General features: G+C 41.8%; 1 protein-coding gene across 1 annotated transcript in view; it reads right to left on the bottom strand.

The window, feature by feature from the left end:
• The window catches only part of HCN4 (hyperpolarization activated cyclic nucleotide gated potassium channel 4), a 151,165-nt gene that overhangs the window by 118,562 nt on the left and 11,904 nt on the right, over positions 1-20,699 (bottom strand). The gene's annotated exons all lie outside the window — the stretch shown is intronic.

The raw sequence follows: 20,699 nt of genomic DNA, 5'->3' as shown, positions 1-20,699 counted from the left end.
CTGATCTCCTCTAGCTTAGGGTACAGGAAGCAGCAGTGCGAGCTTTCTGCACACTGGCCTGTTAGGACCATGTTTGTCTGCTTGAAAATTTCATAGCCATCATACTTGAACCCTTGGATTCTCCGATAATAAAGGAGTCAATAAACACATGGTATATAGATTGGAGGAACTGGAGAAAGTCCTCTGAAAGCTGCATATTATCCCTAGCAGGCAGCTACTAACCCAGAATTGGCATTTTAAAATCCATGAAATATTAAACACTACAAAACAGGGAAATTCTATCCCAGGGTTTTAGTGATAGAGACTTCACTCTCTGCCTTTGCAGCTTATATCATACACAGAAGATAATAAAGAAATAATCACCATAAACACATAAATCCAATCTCCCCCTCGCCCCTGATAACTAAACGAGCATGCTGTCACACTTGCACTCGTTGAAATTCAGCCAGTGCATTCTTATTGCTCCGTGATGCTCCTTAGAGAAACTGTAAGGTGGAGGATCAGACGGCTGCAGCACAGGTTGAAACTTATTTTAGGTGCAGAGATGAGGACACCTGAGCATCTGGCCAGGATGAAGGAAACTGCTGTGCAGTGGGAAGTGAGAGCCATGCTAGGATGTTGATCTCTAGGGAATCATCCCAGCGGGCAAGGGGAAGAGGGGAGAGGTGCACAGAGCTGGAAGTCAGGATGGAAGGACAAAGTACCCTTCTGCTGCCCCAGAATTGGGTTGCATGGGAAGACGGAACAGTTCAAGTCCATCAACAGGAGCACAGAGATATTGAACAGATCCCTAACAACACTGGCCTCAAAACAAGAGGAAAGGAAAGCTTATGTCAGGAAGCATGTACTCAGAAAGCTATAGTCTGTCCCACTTGTGTTGGTAAACAAATCTGGAGCAACCCCACTACCTTGTAACCACAATCAGAATATAAGCATTTGTCTAGGACATCTATTTGCGGGGGTGTTGGCAGGAATGTCCTGATTACTAACAAACAGCTTAGCCACTGGACTGCAAAATAGGAAATGTTATAAAAAATCAGTCATGTTGCTATCTATGGAAATCAGACACAGAGTATGCAGAAAATAAATCCTTGAGATTTTCAGGATGTTTGGTCTTTTTGTAAAAGGTGATAATTCTCACTGGCGCAAGCAGCTACAATTCATAGCTTGAAACAGAATGATTAGCAAGAGCATCCACCCCAACACTAACATTCCTCTAGTAGAGCAGACTACCTGGGGACAGGTAACCAGGCATGAAGCTAGGAGAAGGAGAAATTATATTGACTCCATATCTCTTATTCCTGCTGATTACCATACAGCCATGTAGAGAGTGGGTTGACCTTTACTTGTAAATAATGATCAAAGCTGAGATTAATGCCACTATATGATTTAGTGACAATTACTTTTAGTTTATGGAGTGTCTACATTTTACATTGTGATCTAAACTCTTCTAATGAATTTTTCTAATATTCACATTGAAATGCTCATATTAAGCTTATATCTTGGACTATAATTCAATAAAATTTGCCTTCCAAATGTATATTCCATCAAACTTCTATTTAAGTACTAAGAACTAGCTTATTTTTCTACCCTCATCTGGAATTATTCAGGAGAGGGTTGAGACAGCATGGAGAGGTTTGCTCAGACTGGATCAGTTCAGTGACTATCAAACGACTTTTTCTCAAAATAGCACCTTTCACCAGTATTTAATGAGCTGTAGCTTCACAAAGAATAATGGATCCCTCTTCATGAATCTGTCCCCGCCAATGTATCTTCTGTCTACATGAACTGTACTATTTTTGATTATCAAGCAGTGCTGGATTTGATGGGAAATGTGCTATTGTCTCCGATAACAGTAATGGCAGCCCCCAACTTTGGAAAGTCTAGACTCTGCTCTTAGTGATCTGAAGTCTGGCAGGGCTGACTTTAACCCTTTCTCCTCCTGTCGAACCAGCTCGACATGTTGCTGATGCATCTGCAAACCAAAGCTTCACACCAGTGCCACCCTTCAGATATTTATCCAGCTTCCCCCCCAGCTGAGTATTTAAGAACTCATAATCCTTACGGATGTACCTTTACAATGCTTCTCTGAGGCAAATTGCCGAAGACATGCAGAGGGTTTAAAAATCTGAGCTAGAGATCATCTACTAATTAGAAACAAGGCACTCACAGAATGGCTATGATTCATGCTTTGTGACTGGATTCTGCCCTGTCTAAGGTGCAGGATTCAATAGAAACTTTTCCTTCATGATTCCTAATGAAGCTGGGTTTTTTGTGGATTCTCTGATGTCTAGTAATTTATTGACGCTGATGCTGCCATCTACAGCATGCAATTCTCAATTCTGCTTTGAGCAAAGGGATCTCAGAGATCCCTTCCAACTGAAATTATCCCATAATTCTATGATTCTACAACCCTTATGCTTAGTGGGACTGTAACTGTGGGACATCCCTCCTCTCTCCAGCTATCTAATTTTGCAAATATATAGGAACATATTATCCTTGAGACAAAGATCCCTCTGTCAAATTTTGTTTAAAAGGCATCAAACAGTTTCAAATGTTAGTAAGACGGAACTGACAGACTGATAGATACAAAGTATAACTGTACAAGCTTTATTTCCTTAGGTAACCAGCTAAAAGTCATCTCATGATTTTAGAGAACAAGCTCAGACTTTTTCATGCTTATTCATGATTTTTGATCTCTTGAAGATAGCAGAATTGCAAAAACAAGCTTAGCCAACAGTACGGCAGTAAAAGAATTGTGAGCAGAGGTTCGCACCTTTCCATCAGCCCTTACGTACAGAGACCCTTGCTAATGTTGTTCCCTACAGAGGGACATGTTTTAGGTGGCCACCCCTCTCACTCAGCAACTTAAATGAAGTAGAGTTTCACTGCCAATAAAAACAAGGCCAAAGGCAATGGGGATACAATACTTCTTCCGGCATTTCATTTCTTACTGGCATGAGAATAATGTCTATGAACCAGCAACCAGGTCAGGCCAGTCTCTGAGTCTTCAAGACATTCCCATTATCTTCCAAGAAAAAAGAGCATTTTGTGCCACCAAAATGTCTGTTTCTTAGCAGCAGCGTCTGCAACTGTAAGCTCTAGTGCGTGCCTCAGTAAGCCGGTATATAGGTAAAGGGAAGAGGCTTCAACTGATAAGGCTGCACATAACTCTATGAGATTAAAAATAAAGGCCTCCTCTGTCTGGGCTTTGCTTTTAGAAACCAGCACTTTGGTGACATTGTACGTAACCCACTTTACACCAGAAAAGTCTCGCCGTCATCCTAAAACTAGATATTATTTCCTGAGTTTGCATATGCCTGTGTCTACATGCACGTTTGTTTGTGCTAATCAAGCTATTACTTTTATGCAATCAAGCTATTACTATTATTCAATTCCGGATCAAAAAAGTGCTCCAGGTCCAATTTGGGCCCCTTTTTGTTATTTGTTACTTTTGTTTAATTGTAAGTGTTATTGAAGCATCTAGAAATCACAGTTATCAGAGCCCCAGCAGAGAAAGGTAGTCCAGTCCCAGTCTAAACAGCAGAACTAAACAAAATCTTAGGTACAAGGAACAGAACACAGAAGCAGAGTACACCTACTCATGGTCTTCAAATGTCAGTCCTACGCGCTTTTCCTTCTTGCCTGTTCAGTATTAGAGAAGGATTTGCTGAGAGGAGCTAGAGGGTGAAAAAACACAACCGACAGAGAAAGATGGGTCCAAAGCAGAAGGGAAGACACTAAGAACAGGAGGAGAGGGCATGGTGAGAACTGTTTGCTATATATGTTAAATTTGTGCTGCAATACTGCCATTAAGGAGGGTATGAACTTCCATTTTAAGCCTCTTTAGGGTCATTCTTGTTCTCAACAACTATGCTGATGTTCTGAAGACCTCATCTGAAGTGAAAAGTGAATTTCCTTTTTTTGAAAGTTAAAGCAAAACCAACTGTTTCTGAGAACGTGAAGGGTGTATTTGTAGAACAGAAAAGGAGGAAGATACGCTTTTCCTGTTCTGTCTTTTTTTTAAAGGCTATTCTAGGAACTGCTGTAGCACCCAAGTGGCTAAGAATAAAAACGAGATTTGGAGTTTCTAATAAAAGGAAATGCAACTGTTGTCACACTTGACAAAGACAAAATACTCAGTATACCCATACGGGCGGAGGCAGAAGGTTCATTCAGAATTTTCTTCTCCGTGCCTCTCCCTTCCCAGATGCTCCTTGCCAGCCACGTCTATTTAGATTGCATGCTCTTTTGCTAATTAATACTTAGCAGGCGGGCATCTCCGTAGTTCTCAGGCATACAGACTGAAGACAGACTAAATTTTTATTTTCCATGGTGCACACAAACCTGGCCCAAATTAAGCGACGTTGAATGCCCAGACGCTTTTGGAGCTGGGAGTTGCAAGGCTCTCCTCTGCTCTGCGCAGGCGGCGTGTGACCAGCCCCGCTAACCCTGCCCCGCACGGCGGCAGGTCTAGCAGCCCACCCAGGGACTCCCCATTGATTAATTTTTGTAGACTGCGCTTCCATTTGTTTTCAACACTCTGCTGACCTTTGCGTAAGAGTTTAAATAAAGCTCTGCAGACACTTGAGGCCCTTGCCTTGATAATATCTGTTCATCACTGTATAAATTTGTCTCAGTGGATGGTTTGTGTTTGTGTGTGTGTTTGTGAGGGGGAAGGGATCCCACTCACTTGGCTCTTCTGTGATTGCTGAGGCTCATTTCAGCAAAATCAATGGGAAAACCTCACACTGCATCTGATATCACCGCTCTGCGCTGTTTAGTGCAAGGGCATGACAACATACAGCAATTGGCTGTAGATGCCGCTTCCTGGACTCTGTCTTTTAGTCAATGCCCTTTTCCATGTGATTTATAGCAACATTCCTGGGAACAGGCACCAGAAGTCAGGCCTTCCTGATTTCTCTGTGAACCATCAGATGACAGAATCATATCCCCTCTTGTGCCTATTGATCCATGAAATCTTAAATCTCCTTCTGTTCAATGGGACAACCTCTCCGAGAAGCTTCCTCTGGGACACTAGAAAACTAGCATTTGCTTCACCAGCCACAATTTAGGAGAAAGGAGTATGACCTTTTCCAATGTTTTTAAAAAAAGCTTAAATCTTTCTCAGCGGGCTCTGGATGGCTTGAAGGTATATGCAGTCCTGAACATGGCTGGACTGTGGGGAGTCTGGCTGCAAGCCCTTGCAGAGCCAGTCCTGGGGCTCCTGTGCAGCGGCACAGGACTGCAAAGTTTGGTCAAGCCCCTGGGAGTTACACACCGCAGTACATTACCTTTGAGCACCTACAGCTTTCACTGGATCTGGCATAAAAGACTTGCCTACGGTCACACACGAAATCTGTCTGTCTGTCTGTCTTCTCAGGTTATATGCGTTTATACAGTGTCTAGCACAAACTTACTAGCAAAATGTATTTATTTCTGTTTGCTGCTTCTGTTCACTACTGCTGTAAAAAATTTTGTGTATGTGTGTGTCTACATAATAGCAAAACAGACTCAACAATTAGAAGGCCTGAACACTGCAGTCATTTTCTCCTCCTACTCTCATGAAGAGATGTCAATTGGAGATGTCAGAATGAACAGCATTCTGAAGCTGGAGACATACTCTACACCAGAGGAAGCACTTTAGGTTAAAAAACAATAACAACAACAACAAAAACGACTCTTCCCCTTCTGAGCAACTTCTTGTCATAGTGGATGGTTGACAGGCTGCTATTTAAAGCCTGCTAGGAGAAAAATTATACGTTATTAGCCACTTCTGTGCTTGTTAATTCTGCCTTTGTTTCTCACCGTCTTGCAAAACCTATCATAAATCTCTGTTTTAGTAGAGCAATAGACTTCAACTTCCTTGGATTTGCAGGTTTCACTTAACAGGATTAGGTGACAGGATTTATTTAGAAATGTGTGGTGATAAAAATACACATTTTTTCTCCCTGTTCACGAGTAATGGGGGAAAAAGCTCAGGATTTTGTTGTTGCTTTTTTAAATTCAAACTTCTCAGTAGGGGAAAAGGTTCAAATCAGGTGTTTGCCACCCACACTTTTCAGTACTAGAGGATGCTTAACTTCTTCTAGCAGGGAGAAGGCTGGAGTGGAATAAATGGAGAAGATTGAGTCTTGCTGTGAGATCAAAAGAATACAGATTCAGAATGACTCCATCTTCCCATCAAGCCTAGGGTCGATACAGGGTTTGTTAAATCACCCATTCTGTGACTTTGAGTAGTCTGAATACTTCATTAGCTTGCATTGGCTTTTCACAAGAGGCTTTATGAGTCTAAGCTAGCTAGACCGTACAACCCTTAGCCCTGTGCTTACCCCCTGCTCTGCAAGAGGGTGATATTGGAGGTGCTCTGGCAGTTCTGCCCTTCCCTGTTTCTTGGAAGGCTTCCCCAGTGCTGAAGACTCTCAAGAGGTGGTTAAACTGTATTTTGGACTGCCTTGTGCTGCTTGGGGTAAAAGATGTGACCAGATCCATGCCAAAGACCCTGCTTGGTGGAAAAGAACTGGAAGAGACGTTTTAACGGGAAAGAACCTGGGAGCTCAATCTTTTTTTAGTTAAGCAAAAGGAACGATAAGCAATTATTTGATAACAATCTGTCAGCACCTCATGGAGAGGTGGAGATATGAACACAGAGGACTCCTCATGCTAGCAGACACAATTGGAAATCAGATGCTGCCTGAAATTTGAAGCTACACACATTTAGGCCAAAATTAAGTTATTCATTTTTAATGTTGGGGGCAATTAACCTCTAGATTAACCTGACAAAGTTTTTGGTAGATTCTCCATCCCAGGAAATTATAAAAAAAGACTGGATATTTTTCTAAAAAAATCTGCTTTAGTTCAACCCCAGATACTAGACATGAATATGGAATTAATTTAGGGAAGTCCTAATTCATATGTCGTACAGGAGGCTTGAGTAAGTGTTAATAACATTCCCTTTACAAAAAAATCTAGGAAACTAGAAAAGCAAATAAACAGTAACAGTTTCTTGACTGCTCACACCCTTTTCTGGGTCATTTATAAATATGCAGAACTGCACAGATCCCAGCACAGATCCCTAAAGAACTCTATCGGCCCTCTCCTTCTATTGTGAGACTTGACCATTTACTTCTACCCTCTGTTTCTACTGTTTAACTAACTACTTACACACATCGGTACCTTCTCTTATCCTCTTTGGCTGCTTAACTTTCTCCAAAACTTGATGATGGACTTTGTCAGAGCCTTTTGGAAATTCAAGTGGACAGTAACAATCAGATCACCCATACTCCTTTTCCTGAATGACCCTTCAAAGATGTCCAAGAGGTTTATAAACAGGACTTCCCTTTACAGAAGCCGTGTTGAGTTTTCCCAGGTAGCACAAAGCAGACCATATTTAGCCCGGTTCACATTCTGGAAGAGGTTCTGTTCTGTAGGCTTCTGGTTTTGGTTCTAGTGATCTGTTTGACCATTTAAGATTTCCACTTAGGCTGGGAAAAATAGCTAGCCATTCACAAATTTTATTGTCCTGCACTTTCAACAGAATAGCAGCTAAGTGCTGCATGTGTCATTTATATAACCAGTATTATAAAACAGAACTGGATTCTCTCTTCCCTTCTAAGAGCTGTCAGTACTGTAGCCACAAATACAGTTCTGACAGTGCATGCTGCTCAACGATTTGGAGTGGACAATATCGCTCCAAAGCAGAACCGCAGGAACATTTACTTGTATAAATTCTAGTCCACATAGAAGGTGGGTGTCAGCTGGTTACAGTACTCAAAGGACATGACTTCAAGATGAGAATGCTGAATTGTGCACAGCCTGTTTGACTTGGCATACAGCAGAATGCTTGCTTATATCAAGCCTTATCTCATTATGTAGTTTTACAAGTCAGCCAAGATCTTTCCACATTCTCCTTGTTGAAATCTAACCATCCACCTCACTCAGTCCTGTGTTTCGCTTACATTTCTGATAATTTCAGCGCCACCTCTGGCATTCTGATTAAAATCAGCCTGGAGGGGAACTGTTTGTCACATGTGTCTGAAGCTGAGATAAAACCTTTCCTCCCTATTCCTAGGCTTCTCTCCTACCCTTGAGGGGGGCTGGAACTCCTAATGCACCTGCATGTACAATGACAGCGTTTTAATGGGAATAAAGGAAAGTAGATCAGTGAATCTCAGAAAAAGACTCCTGATGCTTTTCATTCAGATCATAATAGTCTGTTCTCTACTGAACTCATGCCCTCCTTATTGTCACAATTGTGTAAATACTTTCCACAGGGGAATTAACGCTACAATAGGAAATACACTGAAACAATGTTAGTCCAGAGATTGCACCCCCACCCCGGGTCAAGGTAGAATAACCACGAAGAGTGGTAGATATCAGGTTTTGTGTTCCTAAGTCATGTTTTGAAATTTTGTGATAAGTTGCATCATTGTGAACATTATTGATGGTGTTTGCACTAAACAGGAGTCCCTACAGACATTTTTTAAAATGGGCTGAGTACTCAGAGTTTTTACTGAACTGGACCATCACAGTTCCAGTTTCAATATGGACTTGCTTCAAAGAAAAACTCACAATGGATCTTTTGGGTAGTCTCTTTTTTGATTCTTACAAATATCTTGCCAGGAGCATGGCAGTGACGTTTAATGGTGAATCCCAGTTAAAACCCACAAATGGTCAACTTTGCTGGTGCATAATATTCAATTTCCCATGGAAAACGAATGGAATATATCTAGACTTCCCAGTCTGTGTAACTATACTGCATGGATTTCCAAGTGTGATGAAGTCAGCTTTAGTCTGAACTTCATGTTTTATTAATGCCTTGTAGCTAAGTAAAATGACTAATAAACCATCATTTTAAAGAACTGGATGGAGTCATCCTGAAGGCTGAATAATTAACCATTCATTTACTAAGTTCCCTCTAGCAGTTTTTCTGTATACACAGAATGAAAATCATGAAGCTACTAAAATAAGTCCAGTCTACTTTGTACCAAAGATGCTGTTTGCTATATGTGCACAGACTCATTTCAGCACCTTTTCTCTAATTTGTATGTGGGGAAAAGGAGGGCATAAGATCAAGTATCTTGCCCAGCTTACCACAACAAAGTAAATATCAGACCCAGAATTAAAAACCTGTAATAGTCTTGCTGTCATTTTCTAATCAGTAGTCACCATTCTGTCCTGTAGGTTATTACAAGGGAAGAAAGTAAAAAAGTTAACAATCCCCAAAAATCCAAATTAGTTTGATGGGCTCTTAATTTATAAATCCAGTCTTATGTTCTAGATGCTCTTTGCAAAGGGACCAAAGAGAGAGAGGATTTCTTGAAACAGGGGAAAACTAGACAGAAGTTCTCTTAGATCTCCCTTTTTCCCCAACAGAAATGGGCATTTCACACACATTGTCACTCCCATGCACACTACTGGGACAATGCAGAATGCCAGTATATTTGTCTCTACTAAAAATTAAGAGAGAAACCATACGCACTGCTTCATTTTCTAGTGCAAGGTGCCTTTGTACAGTATCAAATAGCTCGCCTTTGTGACTGTTCACTGAAGCGAGTTTTAATGCTGCCTAAGATGACATAATTGAGATGCTTGCTACAGAGAATTGGAAGATTTCACCAAGGCCTCTCAGCAAAGCAGTGGCAGGCCAGGTACTAAAATGCAGGATTCCCTAACTCCTCATCCCGTAATTAGTCCACTGGAACAAGCTGTTTCTTTCCAGTTGTGCTTGTTCAACACTGCCTCTTAAAACCAAAATTAAGCTGTTGCCACCGAGCCTGATCTACCAATTGCCACAAACCCACTTCTATCTCCATCTCATATGAATGTACTAACCGGGTATCTCAGACCAAAGCAGAAATCCCAGTCTGGAACTTGGTGACCAGACATTTTAACATTTTTTTCTTTTATGGCTGTCTTGACTTGTACACTGCATTATTCAGAGGGCCTTACTCACTTTTGCTTCCTGTGTTGTAACTACTGTACACTAGCATGTATATTAGGAACTGGAAGTTTTCATGAGATAAACAGAGCAGGTGGAATTAAAAAAAAAAAGAGACACAGCTTGTAGTGAGAAAAGGAAGGAGACACTGCTGTTTCAAGGTTGCTTTGTGTATCAGATCAGCAACAAAGAACAATCTCCCTGCCACAGTCCACTAAAGACCTCTGAGGCTCCATCTAATACCTTGTCCCTCCCCTCCTATCCAGCTGTATGTGTCCTGGGCCACTTAGGCAGGTGAACATCATGATCACCAACTATCTTCCATGTGAGCTGATGTGAAAGCTGCCAAGTGAAGAACAGAGTCTGAGAGTCTTCCTAAGGTAAGCAAATGAGGTCCTCAAAGCCTGCGTAGCCTGTGTTGAACTGAAACAATTACCAGTCAATGGGAATCATTATGTTAGGAGACAGTTGTTACCTTTTTGCCCTTGACAGAGGTCAGTCTGGAAATGCTAGAGGTGAGCATGTTTCCCAGCAGAAATAACAGCACATGCATGGCATGGATTTATGCTTGTCATTCCAATAATTCTGCGTTCTTGAATTCATCCCTAATTGTAGTGTGCCTCACAGAAGATGTAGAGCATTTGATTTACTGCTCTTATTTTACTCTTCCTGCAATTTAACCTCTTTGATCAGATCTTGCCAACAGGTTTTCATTACCAAACAGGCATTTTTTTTAAATAGCACAATTGCAAGTCATCACCATAAATACCAATTCTTCATAACTCATCTGAGCACTCTCTGTTCTTGCAATGTTGTGTGTCAGGATTCTGCTGCTGAGATGAACCCCACCTGTGTGGCTGCCAGCGTCTCATTCCGTTATTGATTCTCCCCTATTTGCTGTAATTGAGTTTTTATACTTGTCCTGTTTTTCGGTATATAAATGCCTAACAGAGACAGGAAAAGAGCAATAGACCAGGGATTTCCACTCATCGTATCTCAGCAGAAGAGGGTGCTGTGCAACCCTCATTAAAATAGATTCTTTATCAACTGGGGCAGCTAAACTGAGGTTTGTCTATCAGCATATCAAACCATGTACTACTCACCTGTCAGCAGTTTGGTGTAGGAAAAGCTTTATTTTTTATTTTCCAATTTTGATGGGACTGGAATGGATGAGGAGGGAGGAAGGCATAATCTGCAGTTTTCCATCACTGACTCATCTGTTCTGAGTTGCCAGTATTAAAGTAAGCCTTAAAGGGAACTTTTCATTTACTTTATTATAGAGGGCTGTAGTAGAGAAGCTCCAGTACACATCACAGTTCTTTAATGTTTGTATGTATGAAATCAACACCCATCTTTAATTTAGTATGGACTCAACTATATTTGTATATATGTGTCTGTAGGATAGGGTATCCAGTCCTTCCTCAGCTGACAGGCAGCCAATGAAGCTGTAGGCTCCCTGCTATTACTGCTCTTATTGTGTGAGCCCAGTCTCAGGTGGAGTAATAGTTACATAGATCACCCTGTGCAGTTCATGGCGGGTACACCATCACAAAGAGTCACGGATGATGTGCCTCACAGCTGATGTCTTCAGCGGACTCTCGTGAGCCACATTATGCTGTGAGTTAGCCACCCCTGAGATAAGAGGTAGGGGTGAGCAAGGACATTATTTCTAGTTTTGCCTCCAGTTTTACTGGCTGATCTGTCAGTTTCCCAGTCTCTAAAAAAGAAAATACTCACTTGCTTAGAGACCTTTACTAGAAGTCAGTTAGGTATGACTATATAGGGGAGCCCTGCTCTTCTGAGGAGGAGGCTGAAACATTTCCCTGACATTTCAGGAATTGCTACGGGTGGCTGAAAAAAACACCCCTGACCGACAGTGGTGATGACCATCTTCTGCAGCAGGCTGACCATTTCTTTTAGCCTGTAAGATGGACTCACACACCACTTTTATTCAGCAACAAACCATGGCACACAGTTGTTCAACTTAGGCATGAAGCAGGTCCTGTTGCTTCACCAAGCACTGCTCTGGCTATCCGGGCACAAAGCGGCAGTAAACTGGTGAGCGAGTCTGCTTACTGCTGCTATCTGCTGGCTGGAACCAAACTGAGCAGCTGTGTGTCCTGGGCCCTCTACTGCTAACGGCAGTGAGAATATTTCATTCTGCAAAATCATTTCTGCATAGGCTTCTAGGAAAGTAAAAAGTTCTCGCTTTAAGAGACCCTGCAGACTTCCAGGATTCAGCATAAAGATTGCTCTGACATTCTCAGGTATCACTATGCACGCGCATATGTACTAGATGAAACTAATTTTTGTTCTTTTGGGGGTAGTTTAGACTCTTCCATTTTCCAAGTTACTATCCTGGAATTTGTCAGCCATTTTCAGTCCTGCACCGTAGGAATCAGGCATGAATGTATGAGCGTGTTCTGAACAAGCAGATGATTTTTGGCTTTTTGGCGCTTCTACCACTAGAGAGCAGGAGAACGGTTCTCCCAGCTGACTCTCGCAGCTCCAGCAGGGATAGCTGCTGTGAATCGCTGAGGAGCTTGTTATATAACAGCATTTCAGAGGCTGACACTCACAGTGAAGCTAGACAACCTTTCAATCCATTAATCAAAGCTCTTGCAGTTGCCATTTCCAGATAGATGAAACCAGGCTATGTATGAAGCAGAAAAGAACAGCCTGCATTCAGAGTAATGTGTTAAAGATGTTAACAGCAGTACAGACATACCAACAACCACCACCCTATGTTTCACTAATACAATCTAGTTCCTTTTTTTTTAACATGACACCCCTGAGATCCTTCTGTGAACCACTTCCCCAGGCTCAGGCTAATTTGTTGTGCCCTGGAAGTGTAGGAAAGTTGTGGAGTTTGCCAAAAAAAGAAAAAAGAAACCCCAAACAAGAGAGAAATATCCAAGGAACAAGACAAATGGCTTGATCCTTAGGAAAAGTTACCATCAGAGAGAACATGCCCAGAACAGGATGAGGAACTTACAGCTTATTTTTGTGAATGTGGCCTGTGACTTTGAATGTTGTGTGACATGAGGGATATATGAGGCTCCCTTTCTGTCTCCATTCACTCCCAAGAGCAGAGCCTGTAAGCAGGCACCGCGGACTGGAGGAGCTGGACTGGAGGACTGGGGGGAGGACTGAGACTGCAGGATGCCATCCAGGGAGCATGAGAGAAACACTGCGTGGGAAGCTAGGGATGGAGGATCCTGGATGAAGTGTTAATGTTTGATCATCCAAAGATATTTTAGCCCTCAGTGAGTTTCTACAGACATGGCTCAGTAAAACTGAAGCCCAAGAAGGGGATAGCTCTGTGTGTGTGTGTGTAAGTTAAGTGGGAATCTACCTTTATACGGCTAAACACTCTAGTCCAGACTCCATACGAGTAGAAGAATGCTCACTAATAAAGGCTGAACTCCACCAGAATACACCTAGAATAGGAATTACAAGGGAAACTAAATTCATGTGCTTTGTGGTCTGTGATAATTACCCTCTAGATACATTTGCATAGTCAGGAGAGAGACCTCCCTGAGCCATGAAATTTGATCCTAGTTTTTCATTTTTTCCTGATGTTTAAGAAAATAATGAGATAAAATGACCGCTGTGGTTTCACAAGCTGATCTATTAGCTGGCAGATGCCAAAAGGGGCAAGGCCTTGTTCCCACTCCGGCTCTGCTCTCCCTTCCCACTTCTTGTACCAGCTCTAGCACTCACTGGACCTGCCCCAAAGTTCTAGTTACTAATCCAAAAAAGTGTTAATTTTTTGTTTTGGTTGGTTAGTTGTCTGTCAGATTAGTCGACAATATCAATTTATTAAAGCACATGATGAGCACCAGAGGCAGTAAAAGGTAAGCAGCAGAGTGGAGGAGGGAGCTGGGGAATGAAACTTCGCTCTTTCAGCAGCAGTGACCCCTTGGATCAGGTTCACTCTGACACACAGAACAACAGGTTAGGGTAGAGACAAACATCAGGAAAGGATTCCTTGCCAGGAAAACTGCTGAGATGTTTTCAGAAAGAAGTGCTGGAAGCCCTGAAGAACATTTTGTACTGGGCTCTGACTTGGAAGTGTTGGTTAGCACCTTACAGGAATCTCTCAACTCTAATTTCAGTAGCATACATAACTCTCTGTAAGAAAGGGACAGGCTTCAAAGCCAGAAGCAAATTTTCCAGGATGTGCTGTCCAACCAGAGGATTTCAGCCCTCCATTTTTAAAGGACAAAGTTTTGTTTCCTCAAAATAAACTATTTAACATACACCTCTCCTTGACTTAGAGTCATCTGTGAAAGTCTGCCTATATCTGACAAGAGCATGAAGTACAAGCCACCTCTCCGGCACTCATGTGACCTAGGCATGTTCTGCTGTCCCAAGAACTCCACGGAGGCACTTCTGTTCTCTCCTGTAAAAATTAACCTGTTTTATGCCACCTGCCAGACAGCATTACCCTACAAAACACTCTGGAAATAAATGCTGTAAACTCGATTGGCTTGGACTAGACACCACATGGAGCAATCTTCTCTGTCACAGAAATGCTCCTGGCCCAAGAGTAACACTGATCTGCTTAGGTAGAATTCCTATGCTTTTACAGCCAAGGAAGTATTGGGCTCGCTCTTCTGCTATACACTGTAGAGCAAATGCTTTGTCAGGTGGGACAAAGGCAGACAGATCCCAAGCAGAGTTTCTCACCTGCTCTAAAGTAGATTCAAATTCCTCTCTGCTTTGTGCCTTCACAAAAGCAGCTTTTTACATAGAAGTCATTTTCCCACCAGGTTGTATCAGCAGACTGTGCTGAAACCCAAGACACCGATTTTCTCACTTTGGATAACTAGCTAAGGTTCTACTTTACATATTGACTGACCTATTTAAGAAGCGGGCAAGTCCTAGGGAGTGTGCTGCATAAATCAGATGTGGCAGGCAGGGGAGAAGAGGCTGGATTCACACTCATAGTGAAGAATGTGCATTCGCTTGCTCACTTAATTTGCAGTCATCCAGACTTAAGTGGACTGATGCAATGGAAGGACAATATCTCCATTAGAGCCATGTGCTTCAAACAATAGTTCTGTTAAGAGTCCTCACTGTGAGGAGTTCCTAAAGTTCAGAATGGACAGGACAGACTCTCTGATGTGAGCCTAATTTATTTCACAGATTTGTTTTAGATTCTTGTTCAAGCTAATCGAAAGAAATTAACTGTAGAAATTAAAGCTAGAAAAAACAGAGAAGGGAAGAAGATCTGACATAGCTGCGGGAAAGGAAGGAAGAGTAGGAATCTGTCTCTAAATTTCATGACCTGCTCATACCTTAATAAAGTACTAAGACAGATTCTGTTACTAATGAACTTTCAAGGGGGCATTTACAGTAAGGAACAAAGAACTGTAAGGGATTTCATGGCATACTGATTCTCATCATCTTTGCAATGTGCAACCGTAGGATACAGTTCTTTCCATTAAAACATCTCTCTAAACCAAACAAACTAAACAACTAAAAAGTTAGGTCCTTTGCCTCCAACCATCTGCAGTGTGAGACTCTTCCAGAACATCCCTGGTTAGAAGCTTAGAAAGCTTTTTTCCTACTTTTCAGCCTAAATTTTACTTGTGGCCAACTTCTAGCTATGTATTCTTGTATCAATGTTGCCCTTAGTTCATATATATTTTAGATTACTTGCATTCCCTTTTCTATCAGTCTTCTCTTTGGTAAATTCTGTGGACCTGAGCCCCACTGTGGTTTGCATAACTTAGTGAGGGGGGCAGTCACTCTAATGTATTTCTGCAGAGTTTGTTCTACTGCGATGGGCTCCATTATGATGATTTATGGGAGAATCCTAGCAAAAATCAGGCCACTGCTGTGTCAGGCACTGCATAAAACGCATTTTGACAGGCAGCCGTTGTTGCAGGGGGCTCCTGTTCTAGATCAAGGGTCAGAGGGTCAGGGCAGCAAGGCAATTTGACTGAGATCACATAGCTGTTAGTGGTGAAGGCAGCGGTAGTGAAAAGGTCTCCTGAGTACTGATCCAGTCCAACATATCAGTGTTGTTTCTCTGTTAAGACACTTCTGATATTTCAACTAATTTTCCAGTTGCACTGTTTCACCTTGTCATTATCTATGCAACAGATAACACCTAAAATAGCTCCAGCCTAAACTGATCAGTTCACACAGTGCAGTCCAGAATGGGTACAGCCGCTTCTGTGAACAAGCATTGACTCCCTCTCCTGGGGTTCGCAGACAACCAGCTCTGGTGTGCTTGCACACTAGATCTACATACATTTGTATTTGACTCCATCCAGTTGGCCATGGGCAATTAAAAGCAAGCAGTTTCAGAGGGGTCATTTCTCAGTCTAGAAGGTGCTTGAGTATCTGAGGTGCAAGGCCAAAGACTGAGGCAGAAAATTAGTAACCAGAGTTTCTGGCTTCTGTTCTCAGCTCTGGCAATGACTCATTACATGAATTTAGTCCAATTTAAACTGCTATGCCTTGAGGGACTCCTGCCATTAGCTCTATCCACCCTGACAAATAAGGCCGCAGTCCTTACCAGGGTCAAAATAACAATCAACAGAAGACGATGGTTCTCACAAGTAATCTAAGCCCAAAAACTTCCCCAAGTCCTACACACTATGTGTGACCCTGGGCAAGACCTGAGGCCTTAAGATAAACAGAAAATTAGAGGTAAGTTTTCACTGAAATATGTCAGCAGAAAGTAAGAGAAAACAAAACAATTTTGAGGGAGAAACTGCAGTAGTTTTATGCTATGAAACAAGGGAACAGCAAAATGTCTTCTCTCCCAATGTGGTGAAACTGCATCTATAATACCGTGTCCTGTGATGGGCTTCTCATTACCATAAAGACATTGACAGATTTTGGAGGGAGTTCAGAGAAAAGCAACACAAATTATTAGGGAGCTGAAGGGATTGACTTGAGAATAAAGATTAAATTAACAATATTAATTATGTATAGGTTGGCTCAGCAATGACTGGGGGCCCATGATAACCATCTACAAATAGCTGAAGGTTTGCATACAAGGAAGGAGGGTTATTTATTATGTTATGAAGTGCTGTAAAGAGAAGAAAGGAAAAGGAAATGGAGAAAAGGCAGTGCAGGCTAAAGCCCAAGGAGCGCTTCCTGACAGCAAGATACTGCTGCTGTGTGAACAGTGCAACTGATAGGAGAGATATGTTCTAAACCTAAGGAAACAAAGGTCTAGAACACAAACGCCTAAACACCTCTGATATACCAAACTGGAGCATAGAAAGGGAAAGCAATATTGCTCCGGAAAACACTCTTCAGTCACTGCAGAGATACACCTCACCTGCTTCAGCTTACTGGACAACTCTTTTGAATCCTTAGTTATAAACAGGCAACAATGGAGCATCAAGGAAAAGGAAGCACCAGTCTCTGTGAACATGGGTAGTGTAACATAACAAATATGTTAGCATCAGCAGGAGGCCTGTTCATGCACTGAGTGACAGCATCTGTTCTGTCACAGAGACTCGTGGTGAGAGCGATGATAAGGTTTACTTATGAAAAGGCACTTGAATGAGCCCCACTATTCTTAGTTCCCATGTGCCTGCCCTTGAATGCAGCTGAGGAACAGAGTCAAAACTGAGGTTGGCAACATTTATACAAGCGTAGCTTTTGACCTTACCCCTTAGTTTTCTTTTATGCATGGAAGTTAGAGGAACTTGAAACTGGTCCAACATCTCCTAATTACCAACGATCTCACAGAGCTCTCACAATAACCAGAGACTAATCAGAGAACCTGGCCAGGGAGCGTGCAAGTGTGTGTGTGTGTGTGTGTGTGTGTGTGTGTGTGTGTGTGAAGATTAGCTACACTTGTTAAGCCCCTGCAGGCAGTTTTCACAACTCTGCAATAGAGCCAGATAATGTTGTCCTAATTCAGGAAAGAACTCTTTGCCTTGTAAGTGTAAAATACGGAAAATTACATTTCCCTACTTCCTCAGAATACTATGAACCTGATAAACTATTTGTGAAGAACTCAGAGTTCTGGATGAAAATGCAAACAGTTCATATTTGTAGATATCAGAAAAGGCTCTTTTCACGTTAATAGGTTTGTAAGGTGTTAGCATCACATTACAGACAAAGGCTAAAAATTCTCACCTTTCTACAGATTACTCCATGACCATGAACAGGTATCTCCCAACCAAGATCAGTCAACCTAGTTATTCCAAAATCTAGCTATTTGTTTATTCTTGGGTAGTAACTGTATATCCAGAGATATTGTACAAGAGGCCTATAGACAGTCAAAGAGATACAATGGCTGAAGTGTCAGGGACAACTGCTTTTCCAAAATCTCATTAGACAGTCCTTTTCAGCAGACACTGATCCGCAAGGATGCTGCTCTGGCCCTGAGGAGATCGGCTCAGGCTATCTTTAGAAATTACAAAGTATTGAGTGTACACCTTAAAGAAAAGGCAACACAGATAAAATCAGGATATCAGTTTCAGCTAAAATGCTGGGATTGTGCTTGAAAGTAATAAAATGCCCTCAAATTACCAAGCTTATCTCCTGGCCTTGTGTTTTTCCTTTGCCTTGAAGATGTCTGTGCTCAAAGCTTTTCCCTTTCTTTGGACAACATGGGCTGCAAAGGAGCCTTTTCAGTGTGCCAGGTCAATAGTCCAGAGTCTGAAAAGGATTTATGCTATAGATAGTAACAGCATCAAAGAGGCCATTACATCTTCAGCACCAGTAATCCCCATTTTAAAAACTCCATTATCTGACTGGTTCTTCATTTGCTTGTCACGTAATCCTTGTTGATGTGGTAACTCAGAAACGAATGCTGTGAGCTTAATAGAGACAGCAACAGAATTGCCAGTCCCTGGATTCGGTCAGGAAGGTTATGGGCAAGCCAGAGAGAAATCACAGACTGGTAAGCAGGAGTTCAAAGTTGTTCTTTGAACAAAGGGAAGAAAGTCTGTGAGAATCCTGATGCAACTGTAAAACACCCATCAGACTTTACTTGGGATCAACTTCTTTCTGATTTTTAGGAATCATTCAAGATCAAATTCCTGACTCCATAGTTTTATAGGAAACCTTTCAGTGTAGATCATAGTGAACAGACCTGTTCTCTGAGTCTGAGATTGCTATATTTCTACAGAAATCAATGGCTCCTTCTGGGACAATGGAAAATGGGTTCCTTGATTAATCAGAACACCAATTATTCTTCTCTGAAATGAGATGACTTCGTAGGATGAAGATAATGCACTTCTGATCTTGGGTCACCTGTCCTAGCCTAGGTCAGACTGGTATATTTCTAAGGACTAAATCTATTAGCCTACATAGGAATGTTTGGCTGGTGGCCTACAGAAAGATATCTATCAAAAAAATTCAGTCTTCACAATATTATTGGTCTTTCAGCTTGAGCTATAAGCAGGCAGTGGGGAGAAGCATGATAATGACAGATCACTTAAGAAACAAATTTTCCAAACTCTACTGAGCCTCAGGGAAAAAAAAGCTTTGTTATTAAGTTGAGTTTTGGGTTGTATTTTATTTCATTTCAATTCCTCCAATTGATTTCAAACTATATGCCTAGTAATATTTGCCACATCTTTATTTTGGAGGCTAATTTCTATATCACTGAGAATCATATAGCTGAGAGATCCATCTGGTCCTTTAGTGTGTAAGCTGTAACTCAGGCAGTTGCCTTCTCTTTGATCAATAAACTGAAGGTAGAAGTGGAGCTCATTTCTCACCAAAGAGGAAGAGAAAGGCTGATAGTTCTGTCATAGCTGATCTGTGGAAGAAACCCAGGGATCCAAAGACAATTCTAAGTAGCCAAAAACAAGGGTTGAAAAGCAGAGGTTGAGAATCAGAATGAACATTCTTGGGAAGATCCTGTCAGATATAAGAAAGACAGTGCTCTTGATTGCATCTATGTCCAAAATCCCACCTTCACAGGTCACCAAACTTGCAGCCTGGCAAAAAACAAGTTTCTGCAGGATTAGGGGGGATTGCCACAAAGCTCTTCTTGCTGGAGAATGAGCTAAGAGGGACACCAAAGAAGACCAGTTATGGTAGTAAATGTTGTTGGATTGTCTTTAACTCTCAGGAATCTGAAGCAAAGCATGTTTTAAAATAGCCTTTGTAGACACAATGCCTCAGGCAGGCCCAAGGCTCAGGACACATGACTAAACAGCACCTCACAACAAGGCCATCAAAGAAGAAAACATAGCTTCTCCCTTAATAAGCAACTTCTGTAGTGCTTCTTCTGTATGGGACTGAAAGGACTGTAGTGCCTGACTGAAATATGTAATTTCCCTTTTGGGAAATAGTCTAATATTTTAGTCTTCAATTGGAGGAAAAAATAAAAAGAGTAAATTTTTTATTCAGAATGAATTCAGAATGATTCACTTCAAGCCCACATGGCCTGTGTTGTTTACTGCACTATGAAACCTCTTAGGAGCTTGAGGCCCCTCTGAACCCATTCTCCTTTGCAGACTTACAGACCCGGGCCGCCTCCAGCATGGTGCATTGTGGTTTCTCTGTGTGGCAGAATCACTGTGACAGATTTCAGCGGAAACCCAATCTAAAAGGTTTGTTAAAAATTCTGCAGTCAGCCCTATATGGCATAACACCTTTGAGGAGCAGGCAGCACTGTGACATTTGACAAACTCCCAGTATCCTGTAGAGAAGAAGCCAAGGTGCAATGTCTAAAGAGAAAGCTCATGAGCAACCCACAGAAGAGCCTGTGAGCTCTGAAGACTCTACAGTGGTTAGGAAATAAAATAGCTGTTTGGTTGCCTCA

Source organism: Dromaius novaehollandiae, chromosome 10, assembly GCF_036370855.1.
Source record: "Dromaius novaehollandiae isolate bDroNov1 chromosome 10, bDroNov1.hap1, whole genome shotgun sequence".
In the NCBI taxonomy this organism is placed as follows: Eukaryota; Metazoa; Chordata; class Aves; order Casuariiformes; family Dromaiidae; genus Dromaius; species Dromaius novaehollandiae.
This window is presented reverse-complemented; position numbering and strand designations above follow the sequence as displayed.